Source organism: Ziziphus jujuba, chromosome 6 (assembly GCF_031755915.1).
Source record: "Ziziphus jujuba cultivar Dongzao chromosome 6, ASM3175591v1".
NCBI lineage: Eukaryota > Viridiplantae > Streptophyta > Magnoliopsida > Rosales > Rhamnaceae > Ziziphus > Ziziphus jujuba.
This window is the reverse complement of record NC_083384.1, coordinates 676,212-693,695: the sequence shown is the minus strand read 5'-3', so window position 1 is coordinate 693,695 and position 17,484 is coordinate 676,212.

Below are 17,484 nucleotides of genomic sequence, written 5' to 3'. Positions count from 1 at the left end.
ATTGCTCAATATGGTAGCATGCCTTATTGTCTTTTTGATGTATTTAAAAGTATGAAAATTGTAATGAAAAGCGTTGAGAAAGAAAATATTCAAAAAACAGATTTTGAAAAACAACATTTTTGGCTCTCTCTCTCTCAACTACTACATTTTGGTTTCTTCTTCTTCCCAAAAGCTAACAACCTTCCCAAGAACCCTAAACCTCCATTAAAACCAGAAACAAAACCATAACAAACCCAAAAAAAAAAAAAACAAAATCAAGAATCATGAACCAACAACAATCATTCTTGACTAACACCTTGTATGATTGTGCTCTAGGGTACAACAACGTAAACCTACACCAAATTGCATCACTAAGCGTAGAGGAACCACACCAATCCATCCGGAACTTGGTGGTTAAACTCTACTGTAGTGACGATACAGTAGGGGAGGTCCTGCGAAAAAATAGCTCGATGCTATGATGATAAAAAGCTTAACATCTCTCATTCTTATTACTTTATTTTTTCCATATGAAAAAAAAATGAAAAATGAAAAGATCATCTATTCAAAACCCCAATTATGAAATCCCTTCTCTCCCACTTTACACCTTGGAATGCACCGTTCTTATATAAAGAGAGGCATTTTCACATCTTCTTAACCCAAAATTGATGGAATTTGGTGTAGGTTTATGTTGTTGTACCCTAGAGCACAATCATTCAAGGTGTTAGTCAAGAATGATTGTTGTTGGTTCTTGGTTCTTGGTTCTTGATTTTGTTTTTTTTTTTGGGTTTGTTTAGGTTTTGTTTCTGGTTTTAATGGAGGTTTAGGGTTCTTGAGAAGGTTGTTAGCTTTTGGGAAGAAGAAGAAACCAAAAATGTAGTAGTTGAGAGAGAGAGAGCCAAAAATTTTGTTTTTCAAAATCTGTTTTTTGAATATTTTCTTTCTCAACGTTTTTCATTACAATTTTCATACTTTTAAATACATCAAAAAGACAATAAGGCATGCTGCCATATTGAGCAATAAATACAAAAGCATTAAAAGTAACCAACCAAGCCAAACTACCTCAACTAACTCTAATCAATGTGCTGGGCATGCAAGAAACCTTCTTTAATGGGCAGTTCAGCTTGTCTAAGGTATTTGAATTTGAAAACCAGCTCCATTTGACTTGAAAATTGGAGGGAAGCCTTTTTGAATATTAAACTATGTTCTACTCAAAAAACAGATAAAACAAAGTCCATTTACCCATTCAAAAGTAATTAAACCCGAGGCAGTTTTGCCCAGTTTTCTGGGCAACAACACTGCACAAGGGTCAGATTGTTTTGGGCTTAACTCAGCCTTCCCAGCTTCAAATTGGGCCATTATTTTTGCTGCTTCTTCCTCTTCATATCTAGTTTATCATATCCAAAATTCAGGTCCAAATCCTAAACCTACTTCAAACGGAATCCAAGGAAGTGGACTTATGTTGCTGGAAATACAATTCCAGCAACTAGACAAAAAAGGCCTTAAGCTAGATAATGAGCTTAGGGCATTACAAAAAGGATATTGTTCTTAAACATTACAAGATAAGATAAAATTCATAAACATAAATAATGTTTGGTCTTTGATGTTGCAAAACAAAGAGTGCAAGTGTAACCGAACTACCTTGCACATTGTGGCAAGATCACCACATTTCAACACTCCTCCTTGGTGTTCTTGCTTGAAATATTTAGAAGCTTACTCAAGGTCTCAAATCTTGCTTTTGGAAGTGGCTTGGTGAAGAAATCTGCAAGGTTATCTTCGGTCTTGATATATTCCAAGCTTACGTCTCCATTTTCTTCAAACTCCCTCAAAGAGTGATACTTCACCGGTATGTGTTTTGTGCTTTCATGTTGAATGGGGTTCTTGGCTATTGATATGGCTGAAGTGTTGTCACATTTGATGATGGTTGAACCTTCTTGAGGATAACTAAGGTCCTCCAATAATTTTCTAAGCCAAATGCATTGATTTGCACATGAAGAGCAAGCAATGTACTCAGCTTCGGCGGTGCTTTGAGCGGTTGTTGCTTGCTTCTTTGCATTCCATGAGAATGGTCCACTACCAAGTGAGAAAAGATACCCCAAAGTGCTCTTTATATCATCCAAGCATCCAACCCAATCACTATCCGAGTAGGCCATTAATCTCATCACATCTTGCCTATCATACCAAACTCCAAAGTCTTGTGTTCCTTTTAAGTATCTAAGAATTCTTTTGGCACCTACAAAATGGTTTTGGGATGGTGCTTGCATATATCTAGACAAAACACATGTGGCATGCATAATATCCGGTCTTGATGAACATACATAGAGCAATTTGCCTATCATGCTTCTATATAGGGTCGGTGATGTGATTCCGCCCGAGCCCGCTCCACCGATAACCCGCTGGGGTGCTGACTTGACACGGATGAAGACTAGGCCAATCACAAGAGCTCAAATTAAGAGATTTAAGGACAACCTGGGAGTATTTATACAGGGGGTAATCAATATCAACAGAGCTTGTCCATACTTGAAGATACAAAGCCTATTCTAAGCATCCAACTGGTGGAAGCAGATACGGACGCGGGTGACGATTTTGGTACATTTTTGGAGTCCGAGAAGCATGAAATGGTTCCAATGCTTTATGGGTTCAATACATATGCCTAATAGGTCATGGAATCAAGTTAAAGCAGCCTCAAAAGCAATCAAAAAAGGGCTTGTACGGACAGCATCAACAATTTGGCCGAATTTGCTGTATTGCTTGCTGGCTTTACTGTATTTTACTGTATTAGCCTTTTCTTATTTTTCCAAGCATGGGCAACTTGTGGGACTTCATATTCAGCTTATTTGGCATCCTAAAAAAGAATCTAGAAGCTGATTTGAAGCTCAAAGAGGTCAAAGATTGCTCAAAGTCAACTTGATCAAAAAGGCTAGCATTTTTAGTTTCCTAATTTGCTTTTACTTTTTGTTTTAGGAAACTACCATTACTTTTTGGCTTTTATTTATTTATTTTCTGGAAAAATAACTTTAGGAAGGTTTTTATTTTGTTCTTTCCATTGTAAATTACTTAATTCCTAATTTAATATAAAGGAATTAATTAATCAAACTTAGATTAGGAAAGGAAGTATAGTTTCAGGCAACTAGGTTTCTTTATGTGTGGTGGCTGGTTTTCTTTATGTTCTAGGGTTTTATTTCGTGGCTTTGTAGCCTATTTAAATGTCTGGTTATCAATATGAATAAAACTTTGATTTGATTGAGAAAATACTTGTGAGATTAATTATCTCTTTGTTCTTTGAGAACACCTAAAACACCATTGGAGAATTGGTTGTTTTAGCTTGACTTATCAATAGGTTTTCCATCCCCTATTGTGGCGTCTACATTATACCAAGGTTTCTAACCATAGGTTGGTTAGGAGTTGAGGTCCATTCCATTAGAACTTGAACTTGATTAAGATCCGAGCTAATATAATACGAGTTTAGGAGCAGGTCGTCCTAGGTTCGTATCATTTGGTATCAGAGCTAAATTTTGTTCAGGCTTGATCTATCTTTATTTGCTTTATTTGTTTTTGTGTTATTCTGCAATTTTAGCATTAGGTTAAGGTTGCATCCATCCCATACACGTTCTGCATCTTATAAAAAAAATAAAAATTTCATGCCTAGTTGAATTAGGATTTCCTAGTTTTATCGTATTTTTGTTTCCTAGTTTGTTGGTTGTCTTTTATCATTGTTCTTGTTAATTTGGTTTTTGTTGATTTTTCTTTGCTGTTTTAGTCTTAAATATTTGCATTCATATATTAAAAAAAAAAAAAAGAAAACAAGAAAAAAAAAAGTTTGCGGCAACATTTAAAAAAAAAAAAAAAAAACTGCACATTTTGTTTATTTGGAGGTCACGGGTTTGGTGTTTGTTTTGGAGTTGGAATTGCAATTTTGGTAATTATTCTTGCTACTGTAGTTGTTTATGTTCTGTGAGTAAAAAAAAAAAAAAAAAAAAAGGAAGGTAAAGCCGAATAAAATAAAATAAAAAAAGAAGAAAAAAAATATATATATTTCGGTTTGTTGGAGTTTGATTTGTTTCCTGAAAATTTGTGGGAGCTGCTTGTTTTTTATTATTTATTCAATATTTGAGTTGCTGGAGAACTAATTTTGCTGCTGGATATTTGGATTTTGGGTGCTTAAATTATTTTGGATTAAAATTTGATAAAGGAATTGATACAAAACTTGAATTACAAGAACAACAACCAACACTTTTCTATAATTTTGTTCTCTTTGATTCTTGTTCGTATTTGAATTTCTTTTCCTGGAATTTTATTCTTGAACTCATAATCTACTACCATCTGGTGTAGTTTTCAAAAATTCCAACGTTTTCCCATTATTTTGTGTTTTCTTGTCTAGAAAGCCGAAAAATTACGATTTGTTGGATTCTTTCTGTATTGCCTACTTTTTGCTACTGTCTTGTTGATAAGTTTAATTAAAACATACTAGTGATCTAATTGCTGTTTTGTGGGTGTTTTAATTAGAATTTTGAGATAATTCATTGAGTGGAAAAAGGCAAGAGTGTGGTGAGCTTAAAAGAGGGTAAAAGCCGAAACTAGTGTGCAAACACGAGTGTTGAGACCTTGTTTGAGTGAAACACGTGAGGGAGTGAATATTGTGAGGATTTATTTTATTTTTGTACTATTTTACTAACATGGCAGATTCTAGAATAAGAAGAGGAGATCCACCATTGAGGATCAATGAGGAAAAGTCCGTAAAATTCCATGGCGATGCCCAAGCTACCGGGAGTGGAGACCAAGTGGACATGAGAGCTGTTTTGGAGTCAATACAGCGGGTTAGTGCTCAAGTTGAGCATGTGAATCAAAGGATGGGAAGGCTAGAAGTTTCCCAACGAATTCCGAACACAAGAAATAGGCAAGAATTCCATGGAGGACGAGGAGGTCCAGAGAGACCGAGAGGGGAATTTGATGAGGAGCCATTCAGTGGAGACTTTGAGGAAGGTATGGACGAAACTTTTGCTGTCCAAGATAGAGCTGGCTGTGGAAGATATAGGAGGGAAGAAACAGATGACAATCTTAGCAATATCAAGATCAACATCCCACCATTCATGGGAAAAAGTGACCCCGAAGCATATTTGGAGTGGGAAGAAAAGATGGAGATGATATTTGACCGCCATAATTATTCGGAGGCTAAGAAGGTGAAATTGGCAGCAATGGAGTTTGGCCATTATACACTCCAATGGTGGACCAATGAGCAAAATACCCGAAGGAGAGTTGGTGATGACTTGATTACTGCATGGCGACAAATGAAAGGAGCCATGCGGAAGCGATTCGTACCATCACACTATCATAGATTGCTGCATCAAAGACTTCAATCTTTATCTCAAGGACATGGATCCATGGAGGATTATTACAAGGAGATGGAGATGCTTATGATGAGATTGAACTTGAATGAAGATAGGGAAGCAACCATGGCAAGGTTTCTTGGTGGTTTGAATCGTGAAATAGCTAATCAACTAGAATTGCAACAATATGTGAAATTGGAGGAGATGTTGCATGTGGCTATTAAATTAGAGCATCAATTCAAGAGGAGGGGTGTAAGATCATGGTTTGGAGGTGTTTCCAACAGTGGAAGGTCCAATTCTAGTGGCTGGAGGAACAATCCCATCTATGAATGCAAGCCAAAGCCGAAAGTCAAAGAAGAAAGTTCAAATTGGCCAAAGAAGGAGACTAGAACCGAATCTGTCCAAGCACCAAAGAACGAGGTAAAATTAGATCCTAAACCTTCTAAAACTCATGATGTTGTGTGCTTTAAGTGCGAAGGAGGAGGACACATCACTAGCCAATGCCCGAATAGAAGAATCATGGTGTTAAAGGGCAAGGACGAGCTAGAATGAAAAAGTGAAGAAAGTGAGGATGAAGCCAAGCAAGAGGAGGAGGACTTGGAGGATGAACCCGAAACCTTGCAAGCATCCAATGCTGAATTAAACTTGCTTTCTAGGAGAGTACTTGCTGCATACAAAGATGAGGATGAAATTCAAAGAGAGAACATCTTCCACACCCGATGTGAAATTGAAGGTAAGATTTGTAGTATGATTATTGATAGTAGAAGTTGTACTAATGTAATAAGTAACCTTGTAGTTGATAAATTGGGCTTAAAAACAATAAAACATCCAGAACCTTATAGATTACAATGGCTTAATGATAGTGGTGAAATAAAAGTGAATAAACAAGCCAAAGTAAAATTTAATATAGGAAGATATGAGGATGTAGTTTTATGTGATATTGTACCCATGATTGCTGGACATATACTATTAGGTAGGCCATGGCAATTTGATAAAGATGCTACTCATTTTGGTCGAGAAAATAGTATTGTTTTCAGGTTTAAAGGGAAGAAGGTCAAGCTGGAACCATTATCTCCTAAAGAGGTTTACAAAGACCAATTACAAATGCAACAAAGGAGAGAAGCCGAAAAGCTCAAGGAAAAAGCAAGTATGGCACCAACGACTTCACCATTTTTTCAAGAAGGTAAGAATGAGGTTGCTGATCATGGTAAGGTTTCTAAGACTCATATTGAGTGGAAAGATCAAGGAAAAACCGAAAGAGAGGGGAAAGAAAGTGGCAAACCCGAGAGCTTGGAGAAGGAAGGGAAATCCGAAAGTTTGTGCCAATGCAAAGGGGAAAAAGAAAAAGAAAGAAAAGAAAGGTCAAGTAGCAACTTTTATTTGAGTTTAGGGGATATTAATAAGGTTATTCAGTGTAAGAAACCTTTGCTGGTCATGATTTATGAAGAAAATTATTTTAATGATAAACTAACTTTGAAGAACTTGAATTGCCAAGTTCAATGATTTCTCTTTTGAAGGAATGTGAAGATGTCTTCCCAAATGAAATTCCAAGTGGACTACCATCCAATCAAGAGGGAAAGGTGCGCTTGCTGTCTAAGGTAAGTCTTCTAATACTCAGGTTGTGTGGAAAAATTTTAATAAAACCAAGAGTGAGAAATTTGGTGCAAAAGGCGAGAGTGAGGAAGGTGAGATGGCCGTGAGTGAGAAAGGAAAAGGAAAAGTGGTTTCAAATTACCACTTTTTATCTTAGCTTTGGTGATGTTAATAAAGTAATTATGAATAAGAAATCATTGCTGACCATGAATTTTAAAGATACTAATTTAAAGATGTCTTTATTGCATAGAACTTTATCTGCATTGTTGAGAGCTTTACTTAGTGGTAATTTGAAAATTTAGGAAATGTTGTTTGCTAACTTTAAAAAGTGTAATTTTTACGATAATGAGCATGTATTTCTAGATTTTGTTGTAATAGTATTTGACCCAGGAGAATTGGTTTGGTTGCACTTACGAAAGGAAAGGTTTCCTAAACAAAGAAAGTTAAAGCTCATGCCGCCTATGGATGGACTTTTTCAAGTTTTGGAGCCGAATAGCAAGAATGCCTACAAGCTTGATTTACCGGGTGAGTATAACATGGGTGCTGCATTTAATGTTGCTGATTTAACTCCTTTTTCTGCAGGTGATGATCTTGATTTGAGGACAAATCCTTTTTAAGAGGAGGGGAATGATGTGATTCCACCCGAGCCCGCTCCACCGATAACTCGCTGGGGTGCTGACTTGACACGGATGAAGACTAGGCCAATCACAAGAGCTCAAATTAAGAGATTTAAGGACAACCTGGGAGTATTTATACAGGGGGTAATCAATATCAATAGAGCTTGTCCATACTTGAAGATACAAAGCCTATTCTAAGCATCCAAGTGGTGGAAGCCGATACGGACCCGGGTGACAATTTTGGTACATTTTTGGAGTCCGGGAAGCATGAAATGGTTCCAATGCTTTATGGGTTCAATACATATGCCTAATAGGTTATGGAATCAAGTTAAAGCAGCCTCAAATGCAATCAAAAAGGGCTTGTACGGACAGCATCAACAATTTGGCCGAATTTGCTGTATTGCTTGCTGGCTTTACTGTATTTTACTTTATTAGCCTTTTCTTATTTTTCCAAGCATCGGCAACGTGTGGGACTTCATATTCAGCTTATTTGGCATCCTAAAAAGAATCTAGAAGCTGATTTGAAGCTCAAAGAGGTCAAAGATTGATCAAAGTCAACTTGATCAAAAAGGCTAGCATTTTTAGTTTCCTAATTTGCTTTTACTTTTTGTTTTAGGAAACTACCATTACTTTTTGGCTTTTATTTATTTATTTTCTGGAAAAATAACTTTAGGAAGGTTTTTATTTTATTCTTTCCATTGTAAATTAATTAATTCCTAATTTAATATAAAGGAATTAATTAATCAAACTTAGATTAGGAAAGGAAGTATAGTTTCAGCCAACTAGGTTTTTTTATGTGTGGTGGCTGGTTTTCTTTATGTTCTAGGGTTTTATTTCGTGGCTTTGTAGCCTATTTAAATGTCTAGTTATCAATATGAATAAAACTTTGATTTGATTGAGAAAATACTTGTGAGATTAATTATCTCTTTGTTCTTTGAGAACACCTAAAACACCATTGGAGAATTGGTTGTTTTAGCTTGACTTATCAATAGGTTTTCCATTCCCTATTGTGGCGTCTACATTATACCAACGTTTCTAACCACAGGTTGGTTAGGGGTTGAGGTCCATTCCATTAGAACTTGAACTTAATTAAGATCCGAGCTAATATAATATGAGTTTAGGAGCAGGTCGTCCTAGGTTCGTATCAGTCGGGTTTACCTTTGGTGTGCCATCCTCCTTCTTGTATTTGTCTCCTTGGCTCATTGGTGTTGACATTGGCTTGCATTCATCAATGTTGAACTTTTTCAAAAGATCTTTGATGTATTTCTCTTGATATATGAAAATACCCCTAGAGCATTGCATCACTTCCACTCCAAGGAAGTAGTTCATTTCACCAAGGCTTGACATGTCAAACTCCTTTTCAAGTTCATTTTTCAAAACTTCCACATTCTTTTCATTTTCACCCGTGACCAACAAATCATCCACATAGAGTGAGATAACAATCATGCCTTCTTCATTCCTTATGTGTAGTGTTGGCTCATTTGGACTCCTCCTAAAGCCTTGGTAGGTCAAGTAACCATCAATGTTGCCATACCAAGCCCTAGGTGCTTGCTTTAACCCGTAAAGTGCCTTGTGTAGATGGTAGACTTTGTCCTCATGTCCTTGAACAATGAAGCCCTCGGGTTGCTTGACATAAACCTCCTCTTGAAGCACACCATTCAAGAAAGCCGACTTTACATCAAGGTGGTACACCTTCCATGACATTGAGGCCGAGATCGATAGGATGAGCCTTATGGTCTCCATTCTTGCAACCGGTGCAAACGTCTCTCCATAATCTACACCCGCTTGTTGGGCATAGTCTTTTGCCACAAGCCTTGCCTTGTGCTTGCATATTGTTCCATCCGGGTTGAACTTGGTCCCAAAGATCCACTTTACACCAATTGGTTTCTTGTTTTTAGGTTTAGAAACCAAAGACCAAGTTTCATTCTTTTCTATCATATCCATTTCGGTTTGCATGGCCTCCATCCACTCTTTCTTTTGCATAGCTTCTTGAGCATTGGTAGGATCACTCAAGGCAACATTGCACCTCTCATATATTTCGGACAATGACCTTTCTCCTCTAACACTATCTCCAATCTCCAATTCGACTCCAATGGTCTCAAGTGCATCCTCCTCATCATCTTTATTTTCTTCATTGTCATTGTCATTGGTTTCTTCTTCTCCATCATCCAACCGAGCATTATCTTCATGGACAAGAAGCTCCTCCTTTGTCCAATCCCAAACAGCATCTTCATCAATCTTTGGCATGTCCTACACAATGGCATTGGTGTTTTTCATGGCACCATAGCTAGAATGCCCAAGCCTTTTATGCCAAAGTTGAGACATGGACTCCATTTTGGTTTTTAAGGCTTGTTCATTCTTAACTAGGTCCAATCTATAGCTTTTTTTCTTCAATGGTACCTTAAACAGCTCATTACCACAAGCATCATATATGATACATCCATCTTTTGCAAAATTTAAAGCAAACCCTCTTTCTACCAATTGTGCTAAACTAAGCAAGTTTTCACACAAACTAGGAACATATAGCACATTTTTTATAATTTTGGTACCTTCCTTGGTGTTCAAGCACACATCTCCTTTGCCTTCTACTTTCATGAACCAGCCATCACCAATCTGCACTTTGGTTTTGTAGTTTCGGTCAAGCTCCACAAAGGCATCCTTTTGGAAACTCATGTGGTGAGAGCAACCACTATCCACAAGCCAACCGAGACCACTACTTGTGGCTTTAAGGCATGTGGCCACAAATAGGTTCTCGGCTTCTTCATTAACCACATTGGCTTGTTGTCTCCTTTGCTTGCATACTTTGGCAATGTGGCCTTTTCCTCCACATCTTTCACAAGATGCATCCGGCCTCCAAAAACACTTGGATGGTGGATGTTCAAGCTTCTTGCAATGAGGGCAAGGTGGATGCCCTCCTCGGTTTTGATGGCTTTATTGTTGTTGTTGTTGATTCCATCCATTTTTGTTGTTGTTCGTTGTAAAACCGGTTTGGTTGGTGTTGTTGTTCTTCCTTCCTTTAATCTTCTTTTTGTTACCGTGGCCACCATAGAATGCACTCTCTATGGTCTCCTCCTTTCTAATGGGTCTCCTTTGTTCGGTTGCTTGAAGAGCATTGATGAGCTCACTCAAGGTTATTTCACTAAGATTTCTAGATTCTTCAAGGGAGGAAATCTTAGCTTCAAACCTTTCGGGTAAGCTCACCAATACTTTCTCTACTACCCTTTGGTCGGTCAATTGCTCACCAAGGACCCGAATTTGATTTACCACTTTGAGCATCCTTTCCATGAAATCCTTGACAAGCTCATTCTCCTTCATCTTTAAGGTCTCAAACTCTCTTCTTAGGTTTAAAACTTGCATTTGCCGAGTTCTAGTATTTCCATGGAACTCCTCTTGAAGCTTTATCCAAACCTCTCTAGCACTTGTGCATGACATTAGCCTTGTAAAAATGGAATCACTCATGGAGGAGTGCAAGGCAGTGAGGGCCTTGAACCCCTTGGCAACTTCGGCCTCATGTGCATTTCTTTATGCTTGGGTTGCATTAGCTCTCAACTTCTCCACTACATAACCTTCTTCTATGACTTCCCTTAAACCAAAGGCTTGAAGGTAGGCTTTCATTTTTATACTCCAAATGGAATAGTTTTGTCCTTCAAACTTAGGTGGTGTTGGGGTTGCAAAGGATTGTGAGGCCATTTGAAAAAATGGTTTTTGAAAAGTTTTGAAAAATGGACACAAGAACAAGCTCTCAGGTGGTGGTGTTTTGGTGAGTTTCAACTAGTCTTTTTGGGAGGTTTTGGTTTTGGTTGGAAGGCTTTAGGTGGGGGATGCTCTCACAAATAAAATGGTCTAGGTTGAAAGCTCACAAGGTCCTAAGAAATTACACTATGCTCTGATACCACGATGGAATTTGGTGTAGGTTTATGTTGTTGTACCCTAGAGCACAATCATTCAAGGTGTTAGTCAAGAATGATTGTTGTTGGTTCTTGGTTCTTGGTTCTTGATTTTGTTTTTTTTTTTTGGGTTTGTTTAGGTTTTGCTTCTGGTTTTAATGGAGGTTTAGGGTTCTTGAGAAGGTTTTTAGCTTTTGGGAAGAAGAAGAAACCAAAAATGTAGTAGTTGAGAGAAAGAGAGCCAAAAATGTTGTTTTTCAAAATCTGTTTTTTGAATATTTTCTTTCTCAACGTTTTTCATTACAATTTTCATATTTTTAAATACATCAAAAATACAATAAGGCATGCTTCCATATTGAGCAATAAATACAAAAGCATTAAAAGTAACCAACCAAGCCAAACTACCTCAACTAACTCTAATCAATGTGCTGGGCATGCAAGAAACCTTCTTTAATGGGCAGTTCAGCTTGTCTAAGGCATTTGAATTTGAAAAAAAGCTCCATTTGACTTGAAAATTGGAGGGAAGCCTTTTTGAATATTAAACTATGTTCTACCCAAAAACCAGATAAAACAAAGTCCATTTACCCATTCAAAAGTAATCAAACCCGAGGTAGTTTTGCCCAGTTTTCTGGGCAACAACACTGCACAAGGGTCAGATTGTTTTGGGCTTAACTCAGCCTTCCCAGCTCCAAATTGGGCCATTATTTTTGGTGCTTCTTCCTCTGCATATCTAGTTTATCATATCCAAAATTCAGGTCCAAATCCCAAACCTACTTCAAACGGTATCCAAGGAAGTGGACTTATGTTGCTGGAAATACAATTCCAGCAACTAGACAAAAAAGGCCTTAAGCTAGATAATGAGCTTAGGGCATTACAAAAAGGATATTGTTCTTAAACATTACAAGATAAAATAAAATGCATAAACATAAATAATGTTTGGTCTTTGATGTTGCAAAACAATGAGTGCAAGTGTAACCGAACTACCTTGCACATTATGGCAAGATCACCACATTTCAACAGAAATGACTAGAGAGAGGAAAGGTTCCTTTTTTTTTAGGGTACTCCCGAGAGCAGATTCAGTGGAGACAGGGTGGGGCTCGTAGCTTAGAGAATTAGAGCACGTGGCTATGAACCATGGTGTCGAGTGTTCGAATCCCTCCTTGCCCAGAACTGGCCAAAAAGGGAAGGACCTTTCCCTTTGGGGGTAGGAAAATCATGACCAGGATTGCGGACCCGAAGCTATGGAATTTGGGCATGGATCTTTTGTCAAAATGGAACAGCCTTACTCTTTCTTTTTTCTTTCTTTTTATTTATCATTAATGATGGATCAATTAAATATAGTATGCCCGGCTCGAAGCCCAAATCGACATTTTTTTTTTGTTTTATGCCCTGTAATTCTTCCTCAGGCAGTATTGGACAGAATAGCAGAGAAAGTACAAGTATTAGTAGCATAGAAAAAATGCATTTCTCGTCATTAATATGTTTGCTCGCGGTAATTATGGCCTACCGGGCAAATCAATGACTACATCTTTGATGCATTTCCTAGTACATATGAGAATTCTTAATTGGATAGTTGTAAATAGCCCTAGATTATGGAACAAAGGATTATCCCAGGCCTACGCCGAGGTATTGACGGCGATTCTCAAATATCACAGAACATAAAGTGATACGATGAGATAGAATGCAATAGAAACAAAGACACAAGGAATGAGTTACCTACTCTTAACGGTCAAAGGGAGCCCTTTCGTTCCGAATTCTTGAATCCGAAATGAATCAAATCTCCCCAAGTAGGATTTGAACCTATGACCAGTCAGTTAGATCTCATAAAGTTTAATTCCCGTTCTCAACCCATAACCAATATGAGCTCAAAGTTTCCTTTGTAACTCCTAGAACTTCTTCATAGTGGCTCCGTTCCATGCCTTATTTCATAGGGAACCCAAAAGTGGCTCTATTTCATTATATTCCATCCATATCCCAATTCCATTCATTTAATATCCCTTTGGTGTCATTGAGATAAGAGATGTCATTTCTAGTCTATCTCTTTCTATTTTTATATATAGATGGAATGTTTAAAAATCATTATATAATAATCCAGAAATTGCAATAGAAAATAAAAAAGGGAGGTTTGTGATGATTTTTAAATCTTTTATACTAGGTAATCTAGTATCCTTATGCATGAAGATAATCAATTCATTCTGGTCGGACTCTATTATGGATTTCTAACCACATTCACCATAGGGCCTTCTTATCTCTTCCTTCTCGAGCTCGTGTTATGGAAAAAGGGAAGAAGGAACCAAGAAGAAAGTATCAGCAACAATCGATTTTATTACAAGATAGCTCATGATGTTCATATCGATCTATTATGTGCCTCTGCATCTAGCATTTGGTAGACCTCATACAATAACTATCCTAGCTCTACCGTATCTTTTGTTTCATTTCTTATGGAACAATCACAAACACGTTTTTGATTATGGATCTACTAATAGAAATTCAATGCGTAATCTTAGCATTCAATGTGTATTCCTGAATAATCTCATTTTTCAATTATTCAACCATTTCATTTTACCAAGTCCAATGTCAGTCAAATTAGTCAACATTTATATGTTTCAATGAAACAACAAGATGTTATTTGTAACAAGTAGTTTTGTTGGTTGGTTAATTGGTCACATTTTATTCATGAAATGGGTTGGATTGGTATTATTCTGGATACAACAAAACAATTCTATTAGATCTAATGTACTTATTAGATCTAATAAGTACCTTGTGTCATAATTGAGAAATTCTACGGTTCGAATCTTTAGTATTCTTTTATTTATTACATATGTCTACTATTTAGGCAGAATACCTATTGTTACTAAGAAACTGAAAGAAACCTAAAAAATGGAAGAAGGGGGGGAAAAATGAGGAAGAAACAGATGTAGAAATAGGAACAACTTCAAAAACGAGGGGGGCTAAATAGGAACAAGAGAGATCCACCAAAGAAGATCCTTCTCCTTCCTTTTTTTTGGAAGAAAAGGAGGATCTGGAAAAAATTGATGAAACATAAGAGATATGAGTGAATGGAAAGGAAAAAACAAAGGATGAATTCCATTTTGAAGAGACATGCTGTAAAAATTGACCCATTTATGAAATTTATTATATGGATGGGAATGAAAATCAAGAAAATTCAAAGTTAGAAATATTTATAGAAAAAAAATCTACTCTGGGTTGAAAAACCTCTTGTTAATATTCTTTTTGACTATAAGTTTAGTTTTAATCTATAAATTAAATAATTGATTAAGTTAACTTGAGTTAACTTAAGTTGAGTTGGGTTTTTTTTTATTTTTTTTTTATAAATTAAAAGAAAATAAAAAGTAAATCAATAAAAAGATCAATACATAAGATATATAGACTAAGAGATGGGAAGAAATTCATGTTGAAATGCGGTGATCTTGCCACAATGTGCAAGGTAGTTCGGTTACACTTGCACTCTTTGTTTTGCAACATCAAAGACCAAACATTATTTATGTTTATGCATTTTATTTTATCTTATAATTTTTAAGAACAATATCTTTTTTTGTAATGGCCTAAGCTCATTAACAACAATATCTTTTTTTGTAATGCCCTAAGCTCATTAACTAAAGCTTAGGGCCTTTTTGTCTAGTTCCTGGAATTGTATTTCCAGCAACATAAGTCCACTTCCTTGGCTTCCATTTGAATAAGGCTTGGGATTTGGATATGAATTTTGGATATAATAAACTAGAAATGCAGAGGAAGCAGCAGCAAAAAGAATGGCCCAATTTGGAGCTGGGAAGGCTGAGTTAAGCCCTAAACAATCTGACCCTTATGCAGTTTTGTTGCCCAGAAAACTGGGCCAAAACTGCCTCGGGTTTGATTATTTTTTAATGGGTAAATGGACTTTGTTTTATCTGATTTTTGGCTAGAACACAGTTTAATATTCAAAAAGGCTTCCCTCCAATTTTCAAGTCAAATGGAGCTGGTTTTCAAATTCAAATACCTCAAACAAGCTGAACTGCCCATTAAAGAAGGTTTCTTGCATGCCCAGCACATTGATTAGAGTTAGTTGAGGTAGTTTGGCTTCGTTGGTTACTTTTAATGCTCTTGTATTTATTGCTCAATATGGCAGCATGTATTATTGTCTTTTTTATGTATTTAAAAGTATGAAAATTGTAATGAAAACGTTGAGAAAAATATTCAAAAATTTTGAAAAACAATTTTGGCTCTCTCTCTGAACTACTACATTTTGGTTTCTTCTTCTTCCCAAAAGCTAACAACCTTCTCAAGAACCCTAAACCTCCATTAAAACCAGAAACAAAACCTTAACAAACCGAAAAAAAACAAAATCAAGAACCAAGAACCAACAACAATCATTCTTGACTAACACCTTGAAGGATTGTGCTCTAGGGCACAAGAAGATAAACCTACACCAAATTCCATCAATTTGACCTCCCCCCACATATTTCATACCGTCCCCTACGAAAAAACTCGCAATACTGATACCATTCGTATTCCATCAATTATTCATTTATAAAAAAAATGAGTTAGTTGAGCCAATCCTCTTATACCTTTAGTTAAGCATATTGCATAAAAAACATCTGTGTAACCACGATTATATGACCAATTATATCTCCGATTTAATAGTTTTTCCTAAAAACAATTTCCTTTTTTAGGAATACTTTTAACAAATGAATTAAAGAAATTCAAATTTTGTAAAGAGGAATAAACTGGCTTATATAAAAAAGACGTTATAAGGATTCCAAAAAGATCCATACTAAATGAAAAAGTTGCGTTTGAAATAAATTCATACAAATCCATAGAAGTATTTGGATTTGGATGTAAAAGGTTTATCGTTAGATTTAACAATTTTGATAATATATCCAAATCCATCGATTCTTGATTGAATTGATTGAAGAAAGGAATTCCTATGAATCCAATGAACAAAGGAAATAGTACTAATACAAGCATAGGAAATAGCATAGTATTCTCTGATTCCTGTGGATATGAGAAAGCATTTTTGGTTCCAAAATGACTAATAGTAATAAATGGGTGCATCATGCTTCTTAGATTACTATCAAATCGATATGTCTTTTTAGAAAAAAAAAAAAAAAAAAAGGAGCCCTTTCATTATTATTCATTGTTAATAAAGTTAATAAAGTAACATTTTTTTAATAATTTTTTGCCCTTCTTTACCCCATAGAGATATTGAATAGAACGAGCTATTTTTTTTTTTCCACTGTAAGTTTGGATGCAGTTAAGCCAGCTGTGGAACAAGAGATTATTGAAAAAATCGGTGAATATAACCAACTATCATTAAGAATTTCATCTTTGGACCAAAAACACGCAAGGGGTGGAATATCACATAGAGAAAGTGTACCTAATAAAAATGCAGTTTTTGTAATTGGTACATGTTTTCGTAAACCACCCATAACAACCATATTCTAGCTTTTATCTGGAGAATATCCAACAATTTTTTCCATGGAATGAATAATTGATCCGTATACTAAAAACAACAATGCTTTCGAATAAGCATGAGTAACCAAATGAAATAAAGCCGCTCAATAAGACCTCATACCTAAAGCCAACATTATATAACCCAATTGGGACATCCTAATTGAATGAAATCCTCAACAATGTGAATTAATGTGGGTACAGATATTGGACTAATTTCATTCTTTATCTTAAAGAAAGAGTAGTTCAAATCCGAAACTATATTTCAAAATAATTATATAGACATTAATTACTCGATTTTCAATCCAAATTAAGACGTGATTATTACCAAAACGGAAGGAACCTTAGCACTTAGTAATTTGAAAATTTTCTTGAATCAAGGGAGTTACTTATTTTTTGTTTGAGGCTAATTCAAAATTGTTCGAATTGTATAATCGTCAATTACTGATATTGGTAAACGACCTAAAGCAATTTGATTATAATTTAATTCATGACGATCACAAGTAGAAAGTTCATATTCTTTAGTCATTGATAAACAATTTGCTGGACAATACTCAACGTAATTACCACAAAGTATACAGATTCCGAAATCAATACTGTAATTAAGCAATGGTTTCTTGCGAATATCAGTTTCCA